The sequence below is a fragment of the Labrus mixtus genome, chromosome 23, assembly GCF_963584025.1.
Source record: "Labrus mixtus chromosome 23, fLabMix1.1, whole genome shotgun sequence".
In the NCBI taxonomy this organism is placed as follows: domain Eukaryota; kingdom Metazoa; phylum Chordata; class Actinopteri; order Labriformes; family Labridae; genus Labrus; species Labrus mixtus.
The window spans coordinates 4766640-4793373 of NC_083634.1; the positions used below are offsets into that span (position 1 = coordinate 4766640).

Genomic DNA, 26734 nt, shown 5'->3' on the forward strand with positions numbered 1-26734 from the left:
TATGTGTTTTGGTTTTGATTTGTCTGCATATCATCATATTCAACATCAAGACTTTAAGCTTCTGGTGTAGTACAGGGGTGGGTCAGTCGATCGTCTATCAACTGGAAGGCCGGGGGTTCGATCCCCAGCTCCTGCAGCAACATGTCTGATGTGTCCTTGGGCAAGACACTTAACCCCAAGTTGCTCTTGCTGCCTCGTCAGCGGCATATGAATGTGTACGAATGGGATTAGTCATTACTGATGTTCTCTTTACATAGCAGCCTCTACCATCAGTGTGTGAATGTGTAGGTGTGACCTGCGGTGTAAAAGCGCTCGAGTGGACTTTACAAGCTCAAGTTCATTTACTATTTACAGACTCACGTTCAAAACTGAAACCAGCAATTTAAGCAATAAGGGAAGACAACGTGTGTGCTTTGATGAATCAAAATGTTTGTCTGTTACTTAGGGCGCCATAACACTTGCAAAGTGCACTTGCAATCTTCTTCTACAATCACTACACTGAGTAAATAGAGGCATTTTGACTGTATCCTCAGCTCTAGTGAGAGAGCCTGAAGATAGCCAGACTGCTTCACTTAGTTTAGTTCGTTTTATCTTTCACAATATGAATAAACAACACCAACACAGATCAATGTCAGTGACAGGAAGGAGCTACAGTGAAGCCTAGCCTCCTGGCAAACAGCTAAAATGGGCCCACATGTCAGTTAAGTTAGCCACACCCCAAATTATGCAATTTTTTTCATAACTCTAATTCGAAAAAAATCATCAAAACGGAACAGTTTTAAAAAGTAATTAACCCCATGTAGTTTAATATGAAGAAAAAAGTCATAACGTCAGGAATACAGTTAAAATACAATTTAAAGTAAAAGGTCCAAATGTTGAGAAAAAAGTCAAAATGTCTGGATCATTTTCAGAATAAAGTTGAAATACTGATTTTAAAAAAGTAGAGATTTAGAGAAGAAATTTGAATGTCAAGATTTCAAAAAGAAAGAGTCAAAAAGAAATTATTTCAGCTTAATTCTCAACATTTTTACTTTATTCTTGAAATTGGATTTAAAACAATGTTTTTATATATATGGACTTCTTTCTAGACATTTTGACTTAGTTTTCCAATTTCGTCTTTTATTTTCTAAGTGCATAGTGAAAAAAACTAATTATTTATTTGGCCCTTATCCTCTACCTTGAAATCAACGGCTGAAGGTGTAGAAGAGTAAATGCTCTTGAACAATCCGACAGAGACTATGGCTTGTGAATTGAGGATCTGTTTATTTCTCTTGCACTGTAGTTGTATGTGCATTGCTTTTTGCATATCCACTATTGCAATATGAACAGATGGGGATTGCACATTTCATATTCCTGGTGGTGACTTTATTGTGATGTGCTCTGTAGCAGTATTCTAATAACTATTTTAAAACTCTCTGTGGCTGTGCAGTGCTTTTTGAATAATCCAAGTTTTATAATATGCCCTGATGCTGTTTGCATATATTCTAAAGCAGTGGTTCTCAACTGGTCGAACCTCATAATGTCATGTTCTGGGGAAAGCATTGTGAAATGCACTCTGGATTTATATTCTTGTGATGTCATCTTTTTTTTTGCACTGCAGCTCTGTGCTTTCTCTGCTGAGGTTATTGCTATAATATGCACTGAGGCTGTGTGCAGTGAGCTTTCCAATTTCTGTTGTTGCATTGTAGTTGTGCCGTTATCATTTTTTTTGGCGGACCTGTTTTACTCTTTCCGTATTTAAGGTGTGTCATATTTTCTTTGCACTTTCAAACTGAAGCTGTGTGCTTCTCATACTCTGGAGACCTCATTGTTGTAGGCTGTCTGTGGCTGTAGCCTGTGTGCATTGCTATTTGCATACTACAAAGTTTTTTTTTAAATGCATTGTAGCTGTGCTTTCTTCTTATTGGCTGACCTGTTGTATTATTGTTTACTGTGCAGTTGATGTATTTTTGCTAAATGCACCAATATCTGAGTATTTAATTTAAGTAGGAAAAAGACTTAAGTCCGCACACCAGAAGCTGCTCTAATTAAATGAAATTTAATGGAAATATCACCTCATGTAATGATTCGGCCCTCGCCCTTCATCAGACATGAACAAGTGAATAGACACACCACATATACAACCTCTGAGGTCACCTGACAGGTCGTGTCGTACAAAACCAGGAAAAATATATAATATAAACTATGCAAGACATTCTTATTGAAGGTCCACATACCTATGGATAGATAATCCAAATACATAAAAATACATGAATACACAACTCCAACAGGAAAAAGCCTGTAGTGACTGGAGGATTACCATAACAACTTGAATTACATGACTCTAAACATCAGGAGAAACCGTCATAATGACATGTAAAACAAGGAGAGAACGATATAATAGAGGCGGCTCTATAATATAGAAAAAGTGATAGAGACGGATGAAGAAATCTAAAAACAATTATAGCACAGCAATGTGCCACACAAGTCTAGAGATAAATGTAATAAGTTATAAAATAAAATGCCAAAAGCAACACAATAAAAGAATGAAAAACTATCATATAAAATATGTTAATAGATAAAACTAAATGAGATAACATGAGATTCAGTTAAAAGCCAGACCAAAAAGGTAGGTCTTGAGTTATAGATACGGATATTAGATCAGATCTGTCCCATCTCTAATTACAGATAGACTATACAGCTATATTTCACTTTCACAGTTCAGTCTTTTCTCTTTTTTTCTTCTTCTTAGACATTTTCCTCTCCTTGTGGAAAACTTTCCCATCAGGCTGCTCTCTCCACTTCAGGGTGACTCCACTCAGTCCATTCTTCTTCAGCCGGTCCTGGAGCTGTGATACACAAATGGAAACCCTTTGTAAACATTCACTTAAATCTGCATTTTCTAGTTGGAATGTAGTATTAGTTTGACCTCGTACCTACAGGTTAACAAGATACAAACGTCAAACTAACAAAATATTCAAATGAATAAGACTTAAACTAAAAAATGCACAAAGTTAGAAGAAACACCTGAAATTCAAATGTCTAAATGTCTTTGAGGACTCACCTTGTTCAGGATGTCTGCTTTGACAGCAGGGTCATTTAGATCCATAGAGTAGTTCTCTGGCTTCATCCTCAGCTTTATCACCTGCCTCTTTACTACTGCACATGAACAGAGAAGAAAAACGTCACCCTCATGATGTGTTATATTAGCTTGACTAGCTAAAACAGGGGCCTGCATAAAAGAAACGGTATCGTTTTATCTCATGAATTGAAAACACCTTTTAAAGTCACGGGGGCAAATGTGTGGAGCTCCTCTGTAACTTGTTTTCTATGTATGTTTGTATTTTTTTCTGCTTGTATCCCTGAGAAATAAATTCATTTCTTTACAGTTTCACACCAGTAATTATAAAGACAATCGGTAGGATCTACGAGCAATGTGTAACTCTGACACCTAGTGTTTAAAATGGGTACTGCAGTTCAAATTCATAACTACATTCAGGGAGAGCTGTCTAACCCCCCCCCCCCCGACTCCAATCTAGAGTCGATGCTCACACGTCGCCATGTGGTGGACACTGAAGCTTCAGTGTTTATCCAGCTCTGCATCGGTCTGTAAACCTTTCTGTGTTCTAACCTCTCTCCATTTTTCAAAAGCATCTCCAATATTGATCCTAGTTTGAGCACGTTTCTGCTCGTGGAACTTATTAGAAACATGCAGAGGCTTTTTAGGTCGGGTAAAATCACTTCTATCTGAACCTGTTGGTTTGCTCTTTGCCTGCTAACTGTGGGGTGAGTGGCAAAACGGCCGTGTGGGGGTGCCTGAAAACTGCCTACTTCTCTGGTCCATACAAATCCAGATCAGTCAGGACCAGAATCTAAAGTTAGAAGGAGGACAGCACTTCAACATAACATGTTTCCTTAATGTATGAAAATATAACAAGGTCACTTTTTAATTTAATTCAGTAAATATCTTACATATTGGACATGTCAGTACAGTTTAATTAATTGAATTGGTTATTCTCATGAAATGCTTAAATCTCACTCCTCCACTGAAGGTCAGTTTCACTCACCAGATGAACGGACGCTGTAGCACACAAATGGACATTTAGTTTCACAGTTTAATAACCACCATCTTCCTGAATTCTCCAAATCTGCTGCTCCACATACTTCACTCATGGGGTGTAATGTGTATCCATATCCATAACTGAACCACCTGAACGATGAGCCACTCCCATCAGACCAGTAAGTGTCAGGATCCCAGTACAATCCATCCATGAATAAGTGTATTCAGGAACCAAGCTCTGGATGTTCTGGTTCTCACTGTGGTTCTTCACAGTGGCCAGGTCTATGAAGTTCTCCCTGCAGAACCTCTGAGCACTGGACCAATTCTTTTTAACACTGACATAAACAAATTCAGGATTCTGTTGTGATCCTGCAGTTAGAGAGAGTAAAAAAAGAGAATAATATTTTCCACAAAAAACTTTAAATAACTTTATAGAGCTATATCTTGCATTATCCTTACCTCTGTAGCAAATGAATGATTCAGCATTAATGCAGTCATGTCCATACCATTCCCCATTGTGAAAAAGGACGTAGCATTTAAAATCGTAATTAATAATCCGATTATTATTTCCCCAGTTCCTATATTCAGCTCCACTGTTTGTGTAGTTGTCTGACCACTTCCAGAGTTTTCTGTACACACCGATCCAGACCTCTAAGTTAATGCCAGAAGATAAAACAGTCTTGTTCAGTTGTTTCATTTCTTCTGGGGTTTCAACAGTGGCCAGGTCTGTGTACTTCTCTCTGCAGTAGGTCTGAGCTTCAGTCCAGTTCTTAGGATCTGCTACGTAGTGGTACTGAAGAGAAAGGCATGAGGAGATGTTCCAGCCTGTGAGGAGAACACAGACGATTTTCTCCAGTGATAGTGGATCGTATACATTTTTCATCTTTCTCATTCACATACATTTTTTGTTGTTTAAATGGCCCTCTACTTATTTCAGAATCTGGACAATTGCCTGCCTAATAAGTGGAAGTCCTTGAACACGGCACTAAAATCCATACATTCAAATAATTCATTTTCAAACTAACCCATATTTTTTAAGGATAAAATGTGACCAATCTTAAAATAGTGGGTATCATGAGAAATTAACAATAGAGAATTTTCTCACCTGAGAGACACAAGACCCCCAGCAAGATCCTCCCCATCATGGTGGTGCTCTGTTGACTGTAGGTGGCACAGAAAACTATCTCCACTAATATCACTGAGAACATTAAGCAATTCTAGGGAACCTTACATCCAGCTCCTCCTCTCTGTTAATGAGACAGTCCAAAGGTCTGTAACAATATCAAATATCAATGCAATATCAAAATTTGAATTCCACTCTGTTTCTTCCTGCCTTTTAAAGGGACAGTTATTGACAGGGTGTAAAATAACTTCAACACATGATGCTGTCTGTACTTTTTTAAATTTAAACCATGTTTACTTTTCTGTCCTCATAAGGCTGATGGATAAACCAAATTTATCACAACACAACAAACGACAACCAGTCCAGTCATTGTTTTTGAATATTCAAACGAACTCTAGGGTAAACATAGAGTTATCTGGCAGGATGTTTATAAATGTACGTCCAAATTTGACTTTGAGGTGAGCAATGTTGGAAAAACAAATTCATAATTTGGACATCCAGGACACAGATGCTGTGCCCTTACATGTACAGCATGCTCACACAGATTTTGAGAAAAGCACAAGTTACATTTCCATACACATCTTCAGTGATGTTCTTGGAATAATCAAGGTCAAGGTCAAGGTTTCTTTATTCGTCTCCCTAGGGAGAAATTTGTCTCGGATGCTGGGAAATTGCTGCATGGACAATACATCGAAAACAATATAAAAACAGTAATTACAAATGTGTAAAAAACATTTAGCTTATCCGTGCTACAGTTCACCCAAGTGTCTGCTTACGTATCCATACACATACGCACACACACACACTCACTCCTACAATCACAGGCGCATGCACATGCACACTGCACATGTACACATGCCACTCCAGACGGTTTCATACATATATACATGGCAACAGTTACCGGTACAATGGGGGCCTCCAGGTTTTCCGTTCGTCCTCTATTTTTTTGCTCCTTAATGAGCTTAACTGAAAAAGGGACTAGTGAGTTTTTGAAGCAGTTGTGTTTGCACAGAGGAACCCTGTACCTTCTCCCTGAGTTCAGCAAAACATATTCGGAGTGCAATACACGGGAAGTGTCCGATAAGATGCCGTTGGCCTGTGTGATTGTGGCCTGCTCAAAAAGATCCTGGGGGGTAAGAGGGGCACACATTCCCATGATCTTCCCTGCTGTCTTAACCAGGCTGAGGATCTGAGCTTTAGATTTTACTGTTAAAACACCAAACCAGCTGGTGATGCCATACCGTAAAATGGACTCTATTGTTGCTCTGTAAAATATGAACATAATGTTTTTACATACACCAAACACTCTAAGTATCCTGAGAAAATGGAGGCGCTAATGGATTTTGGCACACACGCTTGCCACCTGTGTGTGCCAGCTAAAATCATTGTCAATATGCACCCCAGGTATTTGTATGAGGTGACCTGTTCGACCATGAATGGCCACAGGGCTCCGGTTTCCGACTGATCTGGGGTCCAGCAACATCTCAACAGTTTTACGAGTGTTTGTATACAGTTGATCAGCATCACACCAGTCCACAAAACTGTCCACAGCAGCTCTGTGTCTACTTGGGTTCTAATTATTTGTGAGTAGACTGAGGATGACAGTATCATCTGAGAATTTCATGACATATTTGTTTGGCTGGGTGCTAACACAGTTATTAGTATACAGAGTAAACAAGAAGGGTGAACTAACACACCCCTGTGGGGCCCCCGTGCTGCTTACGGCTGTTACGGAGACAACAGAATTAAATCTCACTTGTTGTGGCCTGTTTGAAAGAAAGGAGTAGTACAACTTGATTAAAAAAGGGTTCACATCTAGCTCAACTAGTTTTTTAAGAAGAAGAAGAAGGCTGGATTGAGTTAAAAGCTGAGCTAAAATCAATGAAAAGCATTCTGGCATATGCAGCAGGGCTTTCGAGGTGCTTCAGGACAAGATGCATTATTGTTGAGATGGCGTCACTTGTGCTACGGTTTTTTGTGTAAGCGAATTGGTAGGGGTCCAGGGATGGCTCCACCTCCGTGCGTAGCTCCTCTGTTATGAGTCTTTCCAGTGATTTCATAACATTTGAGGTGGTAATCAGGTGTCTCAGGTCTTTCAGCATCATACACCATCATTGAGGTCTGACCCAAGTGAGGTTGATCAGACCCCGGCTAGCTACTGTCTCATGGCTCTCCTCTTGAGGCCTTCTCTTCCTCATTGGTCGTAGTGCCTATGGCTCTCTGCTTCCTCTTTTAATGCCCGAGCAGGTAGGCTCTGGCCAGAGAGCCAACCACCTCCATCATGTTCAAATGCCTCTTCCAAGCAATCTACCCACAGGACTGTGAGCTCCAGCAGCACAGCTTGCTTGGTGGACTCTGATACAAGGACTATGTCCTGGTTGCAAGGTTCTGGTTGTGATATGGCTGGGGAACCTCTGCTGTGGTTTAAGGTCCAACAACAGTTTCCAGTCTCTTGCTGAGGTCAGCTTGCCTACAGGTGTTCTTTGAGCTGGATTTGGCGGCTCTCCTGGGGTCTTAGAGAATAGGGGCCTTTTCATCCACTCTACTCTTCCACTGATGACTTCAGCTATGGTCTTCAGACCCTGAGCATGCCACCATTGGTACCCTCCCTCTCAAAGTGCCTTTGTACAATATTTGTTTATTGAGCTATTTAGTATGTAGCCAATGGAAGTGTTATCAGAGAGACCAAAGTGGACATGTGCCATAATTTGGTGTCTTTCTTTAATTCAATCACTTGGTAGAACAAAAAATGAATCTATAACTGTAAGTCCCACTAGAAGGCTTTATTGGAGAAATGACTAAATTATGCTGTAATCATAAAACAATGGACTTGAGATGCTCCAGTCTATTTATGAAACCAGGAAACATTTAAAAGGCACGATGTTGGGTCAGTTATCATTAAGAAAAAGTTTTAGAACAGCTCCCGTTTAATGATTCATATAACATTAATAAAAAATGTACTTTATATTTTACTCCATTTTAGTCTACTGATAGTTTTTCTACCTTTCTGTTAATGACAAATTGAGCATATCGTTGGTTCAGTGTTAGGTGGGGGGTGTTTCTTCTGTAAATGTTTAACGATGAAACCGTAAAACAGACTGTTGGTTATTTTGGATTTATTTGGCAGAGGTCAAACAGAACAGCAACAGGGTACAAATAGCTGACAAACTTTTCATTTTAACAGTCTTGCTTATAGTGGAGTGCAAGAAGATCTAAGAAGATCTTAGATCGTGAAGGATTGTAATGTGTTGACGATCTGCCAGAGAGATCGTAGAACCAGGGTTAATGTGTTTATTCTATCATGCTGCAGTTTATACTCCCACACAGACATGTCTCCCCCTCCCCGTTGTTTTCAAATTTTTCCAAACCATCACTGCGTGAGAAACAGTTACCTAATCTACATAGTTTACACAGTTATGGTTTGCATCTCGGATAACGACACAACAAACTCTTTCAACAAGCCCGAGAGATGTTATCAGTCTGCTGAGAGTCAGACAGAGCGGAGCTCAGACAGACAGTCAGTGATGGGAGATATTAACGCGTTGTTTAAAACGTTGCTGCCTGTGTTTTTCTGCTCTCTCTCTCTCTCTCTCTCTCTGGGTTTTTAGAAGTTACTAACAAGCCTCTCCACCTTAAGCTCACCTGTTGTGAAGAGAAATCCTAGGATATAGGCCTACAACATTATGAAACGGAGGGAGTTGATCATATAAGCGAGGTCCGGACCTCGGTTGTTAAAAATATATATATTTTGAACAGTACAATAAATGATTTCCCTGTAATGATTCCCATGCATGCTGCTTGAAGTGATGTCAGTCAGCAGCTCTTTCTCCTCTCCTTCAGTGTGCAACAGGCAGGTGAGCATGAGTAACCATGGTGACCGTCTGTTATGTGTAAGTGAGTGAGAGAGGACGACACATGTCAAGTTTGTTAATAAAGCACATTTACAAAATTCTCAACTTGACCAAAGTGCTATAAAACCAAGGTAGAGAAAGAAATGAAAATAAAATCCATATAAAAGAAGAAGAGTACCCACAAAGAAATATGAAACCCCAACAAAATGAAATGTGAGAATAAAACAAGAGCAAAGATTAAATCCATAAACAGAATAATTGGTCAGGCCATTGGTTCGTTTGTGTATCACATTTACAGATCTCATCAGACTGTTGTCATATTCAGTTCACAGAGCACCACGATGGAGAAGTTCTGGTTGGGTCTCTTGTGTCTCTCAGGTCAGTAAACTCTGTTTAATTATAACTGCTTATTTTGTTACAATCCACAATGTCTTCAGTAATTAAGTGTTTTAAGGGGTTGTCTTTATGATTATATTGGTTGGTCTGAAAAAAAATGTTAACCTTAAAAATTCAATAAAAAGCTATATAAATAAATCACTGAGTGGCTTTACTTGCCAGATGTGGTTTCATTTTTTTAACTATAAATGTTGGCTACAAGAAGCCAGTGTACATATTATTTTAGTTTGACAACTTTATCTCCACATAAACAGAGAAACTTTGCACATTTATAGTTGTGGTAAAGCGGCTTTATATCTGTCTATTTACTCTTTACTGTATGTGTGTTCTCCTCACAGGCTGGAACATCTCCTCATGCCTTCCCTCTCAGTACCACTATGTAGCTGAGCCTATGACTTGGACTGAAGCTCAGACCTACTGCAGAGAGACGTACACAGACCTTGCCACTGTTGAAAACATTGAAGAAATGGATCAACTTCTCCCCACAGTTCCATCTCTGCTTGATAAACATTTTGTCTGGATCGGCCTGTACAGTAAAATCGAGTGGAAATGGTCAGACGGCTACACAGAGAGTGGGGCTGATTATAGGAACTGGCACCCTGGAAAAGAACCTGACTTTCACGGAGGTCAATTCTGTGCTCTAATTGGAGATAGTGGAACATTTTGGGATGGATTCTGCTCTCTGGGATATTATGTTATGTGTTACACAGGTAAGAGAGCAAGAAACAAGGGGCATGTCCAGGGTGTTTTGCTTTGATTGGCCCAACTTGGGCGCTGATTTATGAAGGAGTGGAATTAAGTTTTAGTGCACGCACAAAGAAATAATAGGGTCGGTAATCTTCTGGTTAAAACATATACAGTCCATCAAAACTTTGATAGAGGACCTACTGGCTGCTGCGTTGTTGTCAGAGAAGCCAGCACTTCAACATAGCATGTTTCCTTAAGAGGAGATATTGTGGAGATTGTAAGGTCATACAAATACTTGGGCACATTTTTGGAAGACCAACTCAAATTTGATGTCAACACTGAGGCTATTGTAAAGACGGGGCAACAGAGAATTCACCTTTTAAGGAAACTGAACTCAGTCAGTCCTGTAATACTTGCTTTTAGTCTTTTATTGAGAGTCTCCTTTGTTTTTCTTTTATCTGTTGGTTTCACAAGCTCTCAGTTAAAGACAGAAACAGCTTTACAGGAATTGTTAAAATCTGTTCTAAGATAATCGACGTGAAACAGAGAGATTTAAATTCCTCATGTACCAGCAGATCCTCAGAAAGGCTGAGAGTATTTTAGCCTCTTCTGGTCACGCAATCTTTAGAGAATTTTGTCTGCTGCCATCACGTCTGCGTTATGTTTTACCTGCCTGTAAAACTGACCGCTACTCAAAATTGTTCATCCCCTCTGCGATCAGATTACTGAATGCTCCTCAACAATTTTATCTTTTGGCGCCACAGATCTTCTTTTTTCTTTTATTTATTCTTTTATTTGAATGATCACTCTAGTGTGTTTTCATTTCGTCTTCAGTCTGGCTGACTTTTAATCAGTCTGTCCAATATCAGTGTCCTTTATCTATGTTTTAACTCCTTGTGTAGGCTAATCTGTTGCTTGTACGTCAACTTGTCTTTGTTTGTGTTTCTTTGTCATGTGTACGAGCTGCTCCACACCAATTGCCTCAAGAGGGATTAATAAAGTTGTTTGAATTGAATTGAATTGAATTAATGTCTGATCATATAGTAAGGTCATTTAACGATTTAATTCATTATATATCTCACATATCTTTCTTTCAAAGAGGTTTAGTGAACATTTTACTTTTATTTATTTATTACTTTTAATCATTTCCTTTTTTTTCTAACTCTAACTGCAGGGACACAACAGGATCCTGAGTTTGTCTTTGTCAATGAAAGCATGTCTTGGTCCGATGCTCAGAAGCACTGCAGGGAGAACTTCATAGACCTGGCCACTGTGAGGAACTTCAATGACACCGAGAAGATCCTGAGCTGGGTGCAAAAAGAACGCTGGGTATGGATTGGTTTGTACAGAGATCCTGACATTAACTGGTCTAATGGGAGTCCCTCCACATACACATACTGGAAAGGCATTCGATCTCCATTAGGCTCCATGAGCGTGGTTTGTGGAGCTGCGGAGATGCCAACATCAGGAAAATGGATTTTGTCTGACTGCGAAACTAAACTCCCATTCGTTTGCTACAGCCCTCCATGTAAGTGATAAACTGACTTTCACTTGAACAAAGAGATTGTAGAATTAGATGATTATAATTTATGCTACACTGTCATTAATTGTAATGAAACAGTAACTCAACAGCACAGTTTCTTCTTTATTTCTGCATGACAGCAACACAGCAGGTGATAAAGCTCAGGATGAAGCCAGAGGACTCCACTGTGGATCTGAATGACCCTGCTGTGAAAGCAGACATACTGAAAAAGGTGAGTCTCCAAACTTTTTTTAGTAAACTTGAATTGCTTGACCAAGTGAGTGATGGGGGAATTTCTGTCTTCATTTGTGTGTTTGTTTGTTTGACTGTGTTTCTATCCTGTTAGCCTGCCAGGTGAAACTAATGCAAGCTCCCAGCAACAATACAGATTTAAGAACATGTTTAGAAATTGTTTCCATATGTATCTTTCAGCTCCAGAACAGGCTGAAGGACAAAGGACTGAGTGGAGTCACCCTGAAGTGGAAAGAGCAGCCTGATGGGAAAGTTTTCCACAAGGAAGAAAAACGTTCTCAGAAGAAAAACCATGAAAACTTTAAGCTCTGCACATGAAATGTACCCGTGTTTAGCTGCACAGTAATGTGTGTTATCAATGTTGGATGATGATTCTATCTGAGACATGCATTACAATAAGTGACTAAGGCATTCAGTGTGATAAATAATTATTTAAAAAGTGACTTTACATTTTTTTAAGTTTGTGACCCCTTAAGTGACCCCTGAAATGTTTTTGTTCCTGTTGCTGGGAAATTAGCCCTTATCAATATCAGCGTTAGTGTGTCATTAATTTGTATTGCCATGAATAGATATACCTGTGTCGTGGATTTTTCTGCGATTAAATGAAGATCTCAAGTCAAAGATTTGTCTTTGTGTATTTTATTGCTCGAGCATAAAAGGGTTCTTTTGCAAAAGGGGGAAACTCATGCAGGAGTGACAATCAGCACAAATGCATAGCAGAGTCCCGCTCAGGAGCGGTTACATCAAGACATTTATACCAGACGGTGCAAAGCAGGGCACTCTCATAGGTCGACATGGGTCGACCAATGTCGACCTGTGGCACTCTCATTGGTAGACTCAGGTGGACAGGTGATGTAATCTGCCTAGAGAATAGTTTCATGACACCTTATAAGGTGACGGTTGCTGGTCATTCAAATCAGACGACGTTTATGGTTCATGTTCCGGTCATTCAAATCAGGTGACAGTTATGCAAATAGGTTGTCGTACAAGCCAGATGTGTCACCTGTTGAACATATATTTTTTTCCATTACACCTGCTTACAGTTACCAATGGGGGAAAGGGGATACAGGATCGATTATAATCTGGATCTGTTATAATCTGTGTTCTTAAAAAACTGTGTAATGTTATAAGATTTGTGTTTGTTTAGAAGACTGTTTACTTTAAAGTGAATCTCTGGCTTGCATGAGGAGGAGAGACGGTAAATGAACAGCTGTTAGATAGTACACTCATCTTGACACAATGCTCTGATTTATGTTGTGACATGCTTTTTAGCTGACATCTGTCTCTGGAATTTGGGGATGTTGTGTAAGAGGGAGGCACCAAGCAGGTAAACATGAGGAGAGGCTTGTTGTTCATGTGCCGGGACATTAAAGACAGGGCACTTTTTAAGATTTTGGTTGAAACTGTCTTTAGGTCCTGACAGAAATTTTTATTTCATGTGATCTGAAAAAGGAACAAAGAAAATCCGGCATCATCCCATATCGGTCGGCCCCTACTTACTATCATTCTGTGACATAGGACTTCTTTTTTTTATATCAGAGTTCAAGTATGTGGTAGAATTAATTAAAAGCTACTTAAAATAAGATGGTTGATCACATGATAACATTTTCTATAACACAGTTCTGTTTCAAATACACGCATCACTTAGACACCAAAATATATATTTACACAGTTCCACCTTCAGGTAAAAATGTAAATCTTCATTTGTAGACTTGTCATCTGTTCCATTGTGTAGACCTGTTGACGTCTTTGCATCCACTGAGCTATTGTTGGAGGTTTTGGTCTTTTGCCGTTTTTACAAATGGACTCCTGAAAATATGCAGATAATAGTAATTTAAACATTTGTAATGTGTTACAATTTATAAATTCTGGGCTACAATGAAATAGAAATTCTTTACATTAAGTTTAAAAAAAAAAAGCCGTAAGAAAATAACGGCATCAATAAAGCCTGCTGGGGATCTTAAAAGAAGCATCTCTGGGACCGGAGGAGGCTGGCTGAATCCCAGCCTGAAATGATCCAAGAAAGAGGAGCGAGTTGTTTCTTTCATAGGTTCAGCCTCAATATCAAGCACAACTGGGCTGCACAAACAGGCTCCCTTCTTCCCTTTAATATTAGACAAAAAGAGATGATTGAAAACCTGAAACGTGTTGCATCAAATGAATAAAGTGTTTGACTAAATGTTGTGTGAGGTGGATTTCTCATCTGAATAGCCCACTTTCCAAACATAAGAATTTAACACTTACATATAGGATGGTCCTGTCTCCGTCTTACAGCCCCCAGAGGACTTGTTTCTAATGTCACATGTAGCCTGGTCTTAGTGCGTGTGCTGGGTGCATTTATGAATATGACAAATCAGCATGTTGTTGATTATCTAAATCTTCGGATATACTGAGAAGTTATGATCTAAAATAATTTTCTGTATGCTTAAAGGGGTCAGCTGTTACACACAAAGTCCAGGTTCATACAGGCAAATAGTTTGGAGTAAAATAGCCGTTCGTGATAAATACTCAGCTCAATTGAAGTTTTAAAAAAAAATATTTCCTCTTTCAGAGGTTTAAAGTTTTATTTAGTTTCCTCTGGAGGGTTTTTTGTGTTACGTTTGAGTTTTAGGGTTTGGACCCCAGAATGCAGAACACGGAAACAAAAGTCAGTCTAAATATGTTTTAATGTAACAAAATAAAAGGCTTAAGGCAGCTGGTGGCAGATATTCCTGTGCAAGAGAGCGTTTACTGAAATCAGCCTCTCTAGTCACCACCAGATGGGAACATTGCCTTAATTTTAGAGATTTGGATTGACTGTCTTTTGATTTAATATGTAAAATACCCTTTGTAGTAAATATTTTGACAGACTGTCATCATAAATGCATGTTTTACTAATAGTAATTCATTACTACAAAGTAGAAAGAGATTTATATTTTTGAGGCCTTTTGGAAGATTTTACAGAGGCGCACCCAGACATCAAAGTTTGACAGTACGCCGATGCGACGCCCACTTTAAGTCATTGATATGTCAAGGAAGCACTGATCAACTCTGGAGATGATCAGATGTACGGGGCCTCAAAAAAGTATGTCAAAAATTGGGCCATTATTTAAAAAAATGATGGTGGGCTTCTTCTTGGGTTTTGACAATTGGTACCATAGCATTTTATGTAGGTCCTGACATTGTTAATATGCAGAAAACAATTAATGAATGTAGGTGAAAAAACCTCTATGAGGAGGCGTTTTGGGAAAAATACACAGTGGTGCACCAAGGCATCAAAGCTTGACAGTACGCTGCGGCCACGCCCTTTTATTTAATATCTTGGTTTCGCACAACTTTAGATCTTCAACATGTCTTGAACACACTGACACTGAGTTGGCGATGATCGGATGAACAGGGTCTCCAGGAAGTACGCTCAGATAGGAAGCCTGAAAATTCAACATTGGGCCATTATTCATACAATAAAAAGAATATGGTGGTTTTCCTGTTGGGTTTTGACAATGGGCACCATGCCATTTTATCAAAGTCCTGACCTGGTTAATAAGCAGAAAAAATGCCATGCATGTCGGGGAGTAATGCTCTTGGGGGGGGGGGCTTTTGAAAAAATACCATGGCAGTGCACCGAGACATCAAAGCTTGACAGTACGCTGCGGCCACGCCCTTTTATGTAGATTCTTGATTTTGCATAATTTTAGATCTTCAACATGTCTAGAACACACTGAGACTGAGTTGGTGATGATCGAAAGAACAGGGTCTCCAGGAAGTACGTTCAAATAGGTAGCCTGTGAAACGTAAGTTTTGCCATTATTTCAAGAGATGGCGGACTTCCTTTTGGGTTCTGACTATGGTTGCAAGAGGATTTTTTGGAGGTCCTGACATGGTTAATATACATAAAAATTGTCATGCATGTAGGTAAATTAAAACCTCTATGGGGAGGCCTTTTGGAAAGGTTAAAAGGGGCACGCTGAGATATCAAAGTTTGACGGTATGCCTTGGCCAGCCCTTTTATGTACAATTGTGTAGAGCACAAGCTGATATCTTCAACATGTCTAGAACACACTGACACTGAGTTTGTGATGATTGGATGAACAAACTCGGGTGAGTTCTTTCAAATAGGTAACCTATGAAAAAGAAAATTGAGCCAATTTTTTTAGGTTAAAAAAGTTATGGTGGACTTCCTGTTGGGTTTTGACTACAGGTGCCAGAGGGTTTTATTTAGGGCCTGACATGTTAGATATACAGAAAAATGTTTATGCATGTAGGTGAAAAAAAACCCTATGGGGAGGCCTTTTTGAAAATTTCAAGGGCCATGTAGCCACGCCCACTCAGTTAACCCATATGGACCTATTAAGTTTTCCACTGGGATAATGTGTATGAAGTTTCGTGACTGTACAGCTATGTTTAGGCCTTGAAAATAGTACTTCTTGTTTCATGATGACACCTTATCTGTAGGGTGACAGCATTTGAGGCAGACGTATGAGCTTGAAAAGGTAGTATGGCCAAGGCCTTGGCATGGTCCACTCCGATTTTGACGGGGATACGATCAACTGTGTAGCAATGGCTAGAAGCAGTAACTTCTTGTTGTCAACATGTAGCGCTGTGACTATAAGTGAAAATAACAATATGGATGTGTTCACAGCAGGCCTCCCATCATGCATAAGAAGTTTGGTGGTGATTGACCTTTTCATGGCAGAGATATAGGCATTTAGTGATTCTGAAATGGCCCCAAACAAATATGAAAGTTTGACAGCAGGCCACGCCTACACCCAGTGATGTAGAATCGTGTCGAGCACAAGCTGAGATCTTCAATGTGTGTAGAACACACTGACACTGAGTTGGCTATGATCGGATGAAGGCTCTCAGACTAGTTCGTTCAAATAGGTCGCGCAAAATCTATAGACTGTAAATATTACTGGACAAACCCTGACCCGTCTGTTACATAGGCAGCAAATGAGTCCAATCGAGAGCCGCATCCATATTGCATTTGCAGTCTCAACCTATCTTTGGATCAACCTAGCAACAGCAGTAAGGCGGGACCGGCGGGATTTAACTCCGCCCATTCAACTCGACGTTAGCAGTCCACTTCACAGCATAGCTAACGGCTAGGCTGCTATCATCCCCTACGGCTTTCCTGCTCGTCCTGAGAAAACTCGATAAACAGTAAGTTAACATTTAACTTTTCTACAACACAGTTAAAACAAATTATATTCAACCCAAATATTTAATTAAAGTCTTAAAACTACACTTTTTTTAATATACAACTATGGTTATTAGTTATTTGTCAGAGCAGTTACTAGACTTTGTCAGTGTTAGCAGAGCAATACATTAGCAAAGTTTTATCCATAGACTGTAAATAAATATGTGAGACATCCAGAAGAAATCAATATTACAAAGCATACAGTTCATGTTACTGTTCTGACAAAAAGAGGAATGTCTGTGTCTTATATTTACTGTTGTCAACAGCGATGTGGGTGAACATGACAATTGAAAAATAATTATTTAGTATTTATTATACGACATTTGTTTTCTATAGAACCCCGTGAAGCATGAAGCGTGAGAGCATTATTACATTTTCTATAACCTGCTGGTTCCACTCCACCACCCTCCAGAACAGAAACCGCCTGCAGAGCACGGTCACAGTCTGCTCTAAGATCATTGGACTACCTGTAAGGACTTTGACATCGATCTATGAGCAACAGACAATCAGGCTAGCAGGTCGGATTATGCAGGACCCCTCACATGCTCTCTTCACAGTGTTTGAGTGGCTCTGATGTGGATTCCCGTTGTTGATATGTTTGATGATGAAGAAATTCACCGTTGAGACTGACTTGCTTTCAAACAAAATTGTTTATTAACAAGATACAGAATCACTGAACACGTCTGCTCAGGAGAGACAAGAAGCCAATACCGATCTCTCCCGAACATACACTGAGAATGCTATTTATACACAATGTCACAGGACACATGAGGACATCTGTTTGTTTTTTAGGACAACCCCTATTACTTCAACAGCAGGGGCCTCTGCAATTATATGTATGTCATAAACTTAAAGGCCAACACAGGTCACAGGTACAATCTCCTGTCTAGATGTCCCTGGGAAACCCTCTGGGCATAAGGGTCCATTTGTTCACATTCCACTATGGGGGATCCTAGCTTTGCTCTAAGCATTTCCTGACACTCATCCTCATCCTGCGAACAACACCTCTAAACAACCATTCCACTGAAGGAAACCCCTTTAACAGATGTGTGCAGTATACACTTAAAGATCACTATAATATCTCTGTCCTAGATATTTAAGACACTTCATTCCCCCCTTCGAGACGAAAGTCTCGCAAACAAGAAAAACATACAATCATGATGGTAATTGACCTCATAAAAATAACTTCTATCCATGCTTAACCTTAGCAATATAGTAAAATATTTGTTTGTTCTGGAGTGTGAGAGCGAAAAACCCATCTGGCAGCTATCTTTCTTTTTTATCCATCAAACAATCTAGACAGGAAAACTCTCTCACGGTCCCTCTGCCCCAGGCAACCACATATAGTACTCCAAACCAATCAAATCAAAAAGAAAAAGATTATAAAAACTTTATAGGACGATATAGAAATGCACACATTTAAACCCTCAGAAATAAAATCAAAAAAGTTGTCCAAAGTCAGGCTGGTCGACCCATCGCACCTTCCAATGGACCTTTCCCTACCTAACACCACTTTCCCTAAGGATCGATAAAGAAATAAAACACCTGAGGTCCCAATATATGCATCTCATACAGTTCCTGAAAACTCCAATACTAATCCAAATAATATGTTTAACTAAAAATATCTACTATAGAGTAAAAAGTACATTATAGTAACCAATAATACAAATTACATTGTAATGAAGAAAATCCAATACTATAAAAACATACATAAAACATACATAAAACATACATATATATCAAAACTGTTGCTTTTTAGCAGCATCAGTTTCTACTGTAATAACCCCTCAATGATTTTTCAATCGAAACCCCTCATCATGATGTCCTCATTCAGGTTTCCACTGTTCATGTCCATCCTCCATTGTCCTAAGTTTAGTTGTTCAAGTCCATTAGGCTGGAAGGACACTGGACAATTAGCCACCCTCACTTTGGTCTCCCAAATATTGTCCTAGGAAGAAAAATCAACAACCAGTATCTTTGTACATACAAAAACATCAAAAATATATTCATTTTTGTATCATACTTTCACATTATTCCACTACATGATTAACCTATTCAATTTCCCCCCTTTTATCCATTCACTTCTTTGTTCAAAATAATAGGGAGTCAATGATGAAGTCAGATATTCAAAATGGATATTTCTCCTACTATCTCTATGACCTCCTCATCTTCACTCAGGTCATTACCACTCAGTAGCATCAGAGATCAAAGTATAACAGTCACTTCCAGTTAAATTTAGACTTTTACCTCTAAGTGGCTTTAATCAAAATACCATTAACACCAACAGAAACATCTTCATCAAATTCAGACCTATGTGTTGGCAGATTTTAACAATACATTTTTTAACACATCATTCATTTTTTCACAAACACCTTGGATTCGCAGACCATAGACAGCTCCTAGACGTTATTTAATTTCCAATTTTTCAAAATTAGTCTTACTGTTTTATTCACAAACTCTTTCCCATTATCTGAAGATATGCAGTCTGGGAGACCCCACCTGCTTATAACCTCACAACACAAAAACTTTCTTGGCAGCAGACTGAGCATCTCTCCGCTTAGTTAGACAGGCTTCAAGCCATCTTGAAAATCTATCCACAACAACTAGCATATATCTTTTACCTCCTACCGGTCTTATCATATCAACAAAATCCACAACTAACTCACACATAGGACCTATTGGTGTCCTAACATTGTTTTTAGACAAATTGTACACCTGCCTATGACATAATCAATCTGCTCAAGCAAATACAGTACCCAAAAACCATACTCTTTCTTAATCTTTCTCCTAACTCCCCCCTTGCACATGAGCTAAACCATGTGCTTCCTGAACCATCAGACCTAGAAGGTCTAACAATTTCATTATCTGAGCATTCACTTATCTCTCTACTTCCTGAACCTTCACTATTCTACCTTACAATTCCTTCAACATAAATCTAACTCCTTGACCTTTCCTGTAAACAACAGAAAAGTCCTCTCCAACCTCAGCATCTATCTATACTCCTCTGAAACTTCCTCTATTCTTCCTCTTTTCTGTAACATTCACAAGCAAAGTGGCTTAGCTGTCCACAATTATGACACATTCCTAAAGACTGTTGGAAATTTCCTCCTCTACCTCTTCCTAAACTTCCTATCTGTGGTTGATCAAAAACTGACTGTGGAAAAGGTGTAGTGGGGATCATGAATAACAGCTGAGGTAGCTGAAACTAATCTGTTCATGCTGCGATTGTGGTGGTAATTGATTTGATTGAGGTTGACTTTGCATAACCACAGCTTATATCTTCTCTTTCTTATTATCTACCAGCTGTAGTTGGTTAAGTTTTCTAAGAGTTTCCTAGTCCTGTTCCTTCTGGTCATGCTCCTTTTTCCGACATAGCTCAACTTGATGTGCTATGTGATCCTTATACACACTTTTTGTCATGCTTCCAAGACCAACTACCTCTGCCAACTTGCTCCGCACTGGTAGGGGCAACCCCTTCTGTATCTTAGCTCTCAAAATTGATTGCTCCATTTGATTTAAGTCTGGGTCATTTCCTGTGACATTTCTCCACACTTGATGAGCCCTAGACACATAAGCTCTTGGGTTTTCCTGTGGGCCTAATGATTCAATGAGAATATTATCAGGGTGCACATTTGTTGGAAACGTATCTCTCAATGCTCTCCACATCCGACCTCTACTTGCAGCTAACAATTCTGGATCATACACTGCAGTCGCCACATATCTATTAAGGCCTGCTGCTTGCAGGATTTCCTCCATCGCTGGGACCCCAATGAGGCTAGCCAAAAGTCTCTTAATGTCTCCCATGGCAGGCTGTGTTCCCACCAAAACCTCTTCTAACTTTGAAATCCAAGGATGTGCTCCATCCTGAAGAGTGGGTAACTTTTCAAGTATGTTTGACATATCTGTACTTTGCCAAGGTTTATACTCTAAATTTTGAACTCGCACAATTACTGGGCACATTTTATCAAGTCTCTTTTCTTTTCTTGGACGTAATACATACCCCAAAGTGTCATACTTTTGAGACTTCTTCTGTATTTTCTTCTGTGTTTTTTGCAGTTCCTGTAATTGCTTTCCCAATAATTGCTTGGTTTCTGGACTGGTAGAGTCACTTATGTCCAAAAGACATCTATTTATAGTTCTCTCAACCTCTCTTAAAGTGCTGCATCTATCATCTTCCACCCCTGAACCGGCTGCTTGCGGGTAAAGATATGAAGGACCCTCTCTCTCTGAGTCTTCATCTCCCTCACTCACATCTGTGTCGTCCTTTCCTAGATCCCTTCTTTTTACTGGCCTGTCTCCTTTTTTCTCTGCTTTAGCCAACATCCGTCTAATTGCCGGGTCATAGCCACCAACAGCTTCGTCCGAATCACTCTCACTGTCATCCTCTATGTCCAGTCGTCTAAACTGCTGTCCGCTCCAACTTCTCAAACGAGTCTTTTTGTGTTTACTATCAGAGCTTGGGTACATTTTTATGGTCGTTGTAGCCTTTCCCTTCTCTATTATTTGCTCATCCTCATCTGTGATATGATAGTTGCCCTCCTGTCTAATCACTGGGAGCTGAGGATAAACATCAGTAAACTTCACTTCCTTCTCATAAGGTGGGGGCTTCTTTGCTAATGCAGTATGTGAAAAGGATGTGTTAACCTTTTCCATTAACTTTCCTGCTGTCTTATAATTTTTCTGTATTTCTTGCATACTGTGGTCTCTTTTTTCTCTCGCAGCTTCTAACAATTTCTGTCCCTCATTCTTAAACAACTGCAGAATGCCAAGTTCAATTTGTCTTTTCTCCTTACGTCTTGTTCCCATTTTACCTTCTGATTTACCTTATATGTAGACACAAGCACCTGTATTGTTTTGATCACATCCGGGTTCAAAGTCCCCTCTACTGGCCAAGGCTGTTCAATGTCAGGCCAACGCTTGCTCCATTTTTCCGATATTTTTGGAATATTTTTAACTAGAGGATTTGTCTTCTGTACTACATCAACAGAAGTGATTGCTTTTGTATTTTTGGTGTCCATCTTTGACATTACAATGACCCTCTTAGTTCCTTGTATTGTAAGTCGAACTGAAATAGTTAAAAACTATTTTAGAAAGTACCGTGTTACCACACTTGAAAGTGAATAAATTTGCCAACCCCAAAGGAGACCAAAGACTTCTTACTATGAAAGCAAAAGCACTTGTTTATTACCTAATACATCTAATCACACCTATTTATCTTAAATTATGGAATAATGTCAATGTTCCATCTCAAAATAGCCCCAAATCAAGATAAATCATACTCAGATAATGAAACCAGCATTCACAGCATTTGAATCAAATCAACTTCTCCACAAATGATCAATCAACTCATCAATACTCCATTAATTAACCAAATGCTTCAATTAGTCAGTCTGCTGCCAAGATTTCCTCCTAAATAATTGCAATGTGATGTATCAGAAGAAATACTGTAAGCCCATGTGTGAAAACAAACTAAGCATGTGTCAAAAATGTTGACTATAAAGAAATGTATACACACATAGAGAAATGCAGGTGTTTGTTGAAAGAGTTTGTGGATAAAACCGCACTGGCTTTGATCAAGCTGGATTCAGGATGCAGTTAATGCACAGAGTCTACAGACACACAGAAGCCAGCACAATATTCTCCCAATCAACAGCCAAATACAAAATGTATCCTCTGAAAAACTAACTTCTCCACCTATTTTAAAGAAGACTATTCATTCTTTTGAACAGACAAAATTCACAGCATAATGTGGTCACACACTTACACACAAACAGACAGAACGAGGAGAAAAATTCACACTCCAATCAGCCGGCAGTTTTAACTTTCTCAGACGATTTTCTTTTCTCTATTCCTATTCCCTGAATATGTGCAGACTATCCTCACTGCACTCTCCACTTCTGTTATAAAACAGATACTATATATATTTATCTATAAACGTCCTTTATTAGGCTCATTAGTATTTATCAGATTATATAAACATCCTCTAAGGGGCTCATATTTTATCAAGTCGTATATATAAACGTCCCCTGAAACAAAGGGCTCATAGGTATTTTAACACTGATGAAGATCAGATTAAATAAACGTCCTCTGGAACAAAGGCTCATAGGTATTTTAACACTTATGAAACAAAAAATGTCCCCTTATCAGTTACTAAATCACCTTTAACCAATCACCTGCTATATATGCCTTTTTAATAATACATCTATTCTATTTATCAATCACACACAAACAAGAACATTTCCAGATCAAACACACATAGCTTCACAGATCTCTCAAAAACACCCAAATCACAGCGCAACCCACAAGACACAGGCTGTCTTGTAACACATACACACACCCAAGCTGTACAGCTGCACACAAACACACACACGCTTCAACCGCGATTCACCTTAAATCTTAAAGTCGACTCATTTATAATTTTCCCTTCCAACTTTTTTACTTTGGCCAAACTTTTAACAAATTGTCTTTTAACAAATTACTTCACACCGCATGCTTCAATGCACACTGTTTCTCTATTCAGCACTTTCATTTTTCCACTTTTCTCAAAACTCTTTCATCTCTCTTTTCATCTTTTTACTTCTCTTCTTTATTTCTCATCTATTTAATCTCTGTATTTCCTACATTATACGTTTAATTTCTCCAATTTCCCATTTCCCTGGCCAGGGATCCCCTTTGTTTTATTTTTACTCAATTTGACTATTTTTTAAAGCCAACTTTCACTTCAGTGTCTAATTTACACATGACTGACTGTTAAAAGGATACGGGCCCTGTCCTTATTAAACTTGCATAGTTTTTTAGCTAACTGTTCTCTAGTTACTTGTTGCGCTTATACTAACTCTACCTTTCCATTTTATTCTCTTTTCTTTTCTTTATCTCTTATTCTCTTTTCTTTTCTTCCCCTTTATTTATATACTTTTTAACTCAATAAATCCCAATTTAGACGGAGAATTACTCCAACATCAACACATCATTGCACTTCAGTTCTTTGACAGTGGAGCCAAAGTTCAGACAGAATCAACTCCCCAATGTGTAAAAACAACATTCACGCTCTGAGGTGATGGAGGGATGGTCACACTGAAGCTCTCGTCCACTGCAGAAGGCCCCAACTGATCCTGTTCGTGACGCCAAAATTGATGTGGATTCCCGTTGTTGATATGTTTGATGATGAAGAAATTCGCCGTTGAGACTGACTTGCTTTCAAACAAAATTAACTATTAATTTATTAACAAGATACAGAATCACTGAACACGTCTGCTCAGGAGAGACAAGAAGCCAATACCGATCTCTCCCGAACATACACTGAGAATGCTATTTATACACAATGTCACAGGACACATGAGGACATCTGTTTGTTTTTTAGGACAACCCCTATTACTTCAACAGCAGGGGCCTCTGCAATTATATGTATGTCATAAACTTAAAGGCCAACACAGGTCACAGGTGCAATCTCCTGTCTAGATGTCCCTGGGAAACCCTCTGGGCATAAGGGTCCATTTGTTCACATTCCACTGTGGGGGATCCTAGCTTTGCTCTAAGCATTTCCTGACACTCATAACTCATCCTGCGAACAACACCTCTAAACAACCATTCCACTGAAGGAAACCCCTTTAACAGATTTGTGCAGTATACACTTAAGGATCACTATAATATCTCTGTCCTAGATATTTAAGACACTTCAGCTCCCTGCAGGACGTTGGCTTCGCTGTCCCTGCCAGGACACAGAGGAGAAGAGCAACCTTTGTTCCCAGGGCTGTCCAACTCCTCAACTCCTAACACCCCCCCCCCCCCCCCCCCAAGTATTTGCCTACTTGCACATAGCTCTGTATATATATATTTATTTCTAGTTTACTGCACATAGTTCTGTTTACATCTGGTCACTACTGCACATAGTTATGGTTACATTTGTTTACATCTGTTAGTCCAATCACTGTCCACTTATATCTATTCTTTTATATTTTGTATTTTAAGTTAAGTTTAAGTTGTATTTAAATTGACACTTTATATTTAGGTTAAAATGTTTCGTACTTGCACTGTTGTTAATTTACTGCTTACAAATAAAGTTTTTTGAATTGAATTGAATGTGAAGTCATGGAGTCTGTGGCCAGTGTCAGCTTCACACCAAAAACTTTAAGTATTAGAAAAAATTGTGTTTAAGACTGGCATCTATTATTATGAGTTGCAGCTACCTTGTTCAATATTTTTCCTGCAGATGTGGCTAATAACAAAAAAACACCCAGAGCTGTCACATGTAGTTAACTGTACATTTTGTCTTGTCTGAGGCATTAATTGAACACCTTTGTATTTCTCCTATAGACACAGTGTGGATTATTGGTGTCTTGTCCGTCGAGCTGCCCAGAGAGCTGCAGAGACAGAGGAAGAAACCTGAGCCTCAACAATATCTGCATTTGTTAGTTCTTCTGGGGTGGACTTCGGTTGTTTCTCTTCAACAGCTTGCTGCGAGGGAGGTCTCCCCCGGATGGCCTGAGTGATGACACCCACAGGCTGAGAGCTGAGGCGTGTTTTAAGCCTCTTGACAAACCGTTACACCGTCAAGCTGGTCAGCTAAACGCCTTATTGTGAATAACTCTTATCCTTCATCAAATCAAACGACCCCCTCGAGACATGAGCTAATCACACCTATTTGGTTTTTTGTATCAGGTACATCTCTGCTGTAAAAACAGACTTTTTGAATGTGGTTTTTCAGATTAAATAAATATTTCTATATAAATGCACTCCTTTATGTCTACTTCTGAGTATACATTTCAGATTTGAAATGACAAGACTTAAATGTGCATTAATGCTCAACTCAATAGCTTAGGGAAGGAAGTCTCCTTTTACACAACTCTTAATTCTTTTGACAGTCATTGCAAAATTATGCCCTTAAACACAGCCCCATTCTTAAATCAAGATACACCGAGAGTAAATAAGATCAATAACTTGTGAATAAAAACACAGTTAAAAATGATTTAGAAATGCAGTCTTCCGAGATCAATATCACAAAATATCAACTTCTCCCATCTAAACTGGACAAAGGGTTTTAAAATGGGAAGAAAATAGTTTGATTGCAAGTTGTTTGGAGGAGATCTATTTTTATTTGAACAGCTGAAGCATGAATACAGTCTTCCAAGGGGCAAACCCTCCTCCTCCTCCTGAAGCCTGTGGATGATGTACTGCCGTCTTATCTGCTGGCCATCTTCTCTCACCAGAACTTCAACTGTTGAAAAGTCATTCTGAAGAAGCTCGAGCATGTGACATGGATCCAGGAGAACATGGACTTTTAGTGCGGGGTCTTCAGGATGGCAAAGAAAGAGAGAAAATATCAGTTATTCATTAAATCAATTTGTTTGTGCATTTTCTGTATTCATCTGTGTGTAAGAGCACATTTATGAATTCAACAGTGTACTACCCAGACAACAAAGGTACAGTATTCAGGTAATCCACATCTATTCAAAGTTAAGAAGTTAAACCTTATTGTAATCATGCTATTTTCAGCTCTCACTCACTTGCACAATGATATTCCACATCAAATTGTCTCAGATTTTGTGTGAGGACAAATTTAGCAGTTTATTGTGGATAGTACTTCATCTTAACATGAAACAAATATAACCTGAATTATTTAAATCATTAACAGGTCCCAACTCTCTGTGCTTTAGTACAGAACATACAGTAACTCATTTATTATTAACAT

The 26734-nt window shown here is 39.0% G+C and overlaps 1 long non-coding RNA gene across 1 annotated transcript; it reads right to left on the reverse strand.

The window, feature by feature from the left end:
- Positions 1-972: 972 nt before the first annotated feature.
- LOC132958697 (uncharacterized) lies at positions 973-5280 on the reverse strand. Its single transcript, XR_009666814.1, has 4 exons — positions 5145-5280; positions 4499-4864; positions 3044-4408; positions 973-2828 (listed from the first exon to the last, which is right to left on the reverse strand). It is a non-coding gene; the product is annotated as an uncharacterized LOC132958697 (long non-coding RNA).
- Between the last annotated feature and the right edge of the window lie 21454 nt (positions 5281-26734).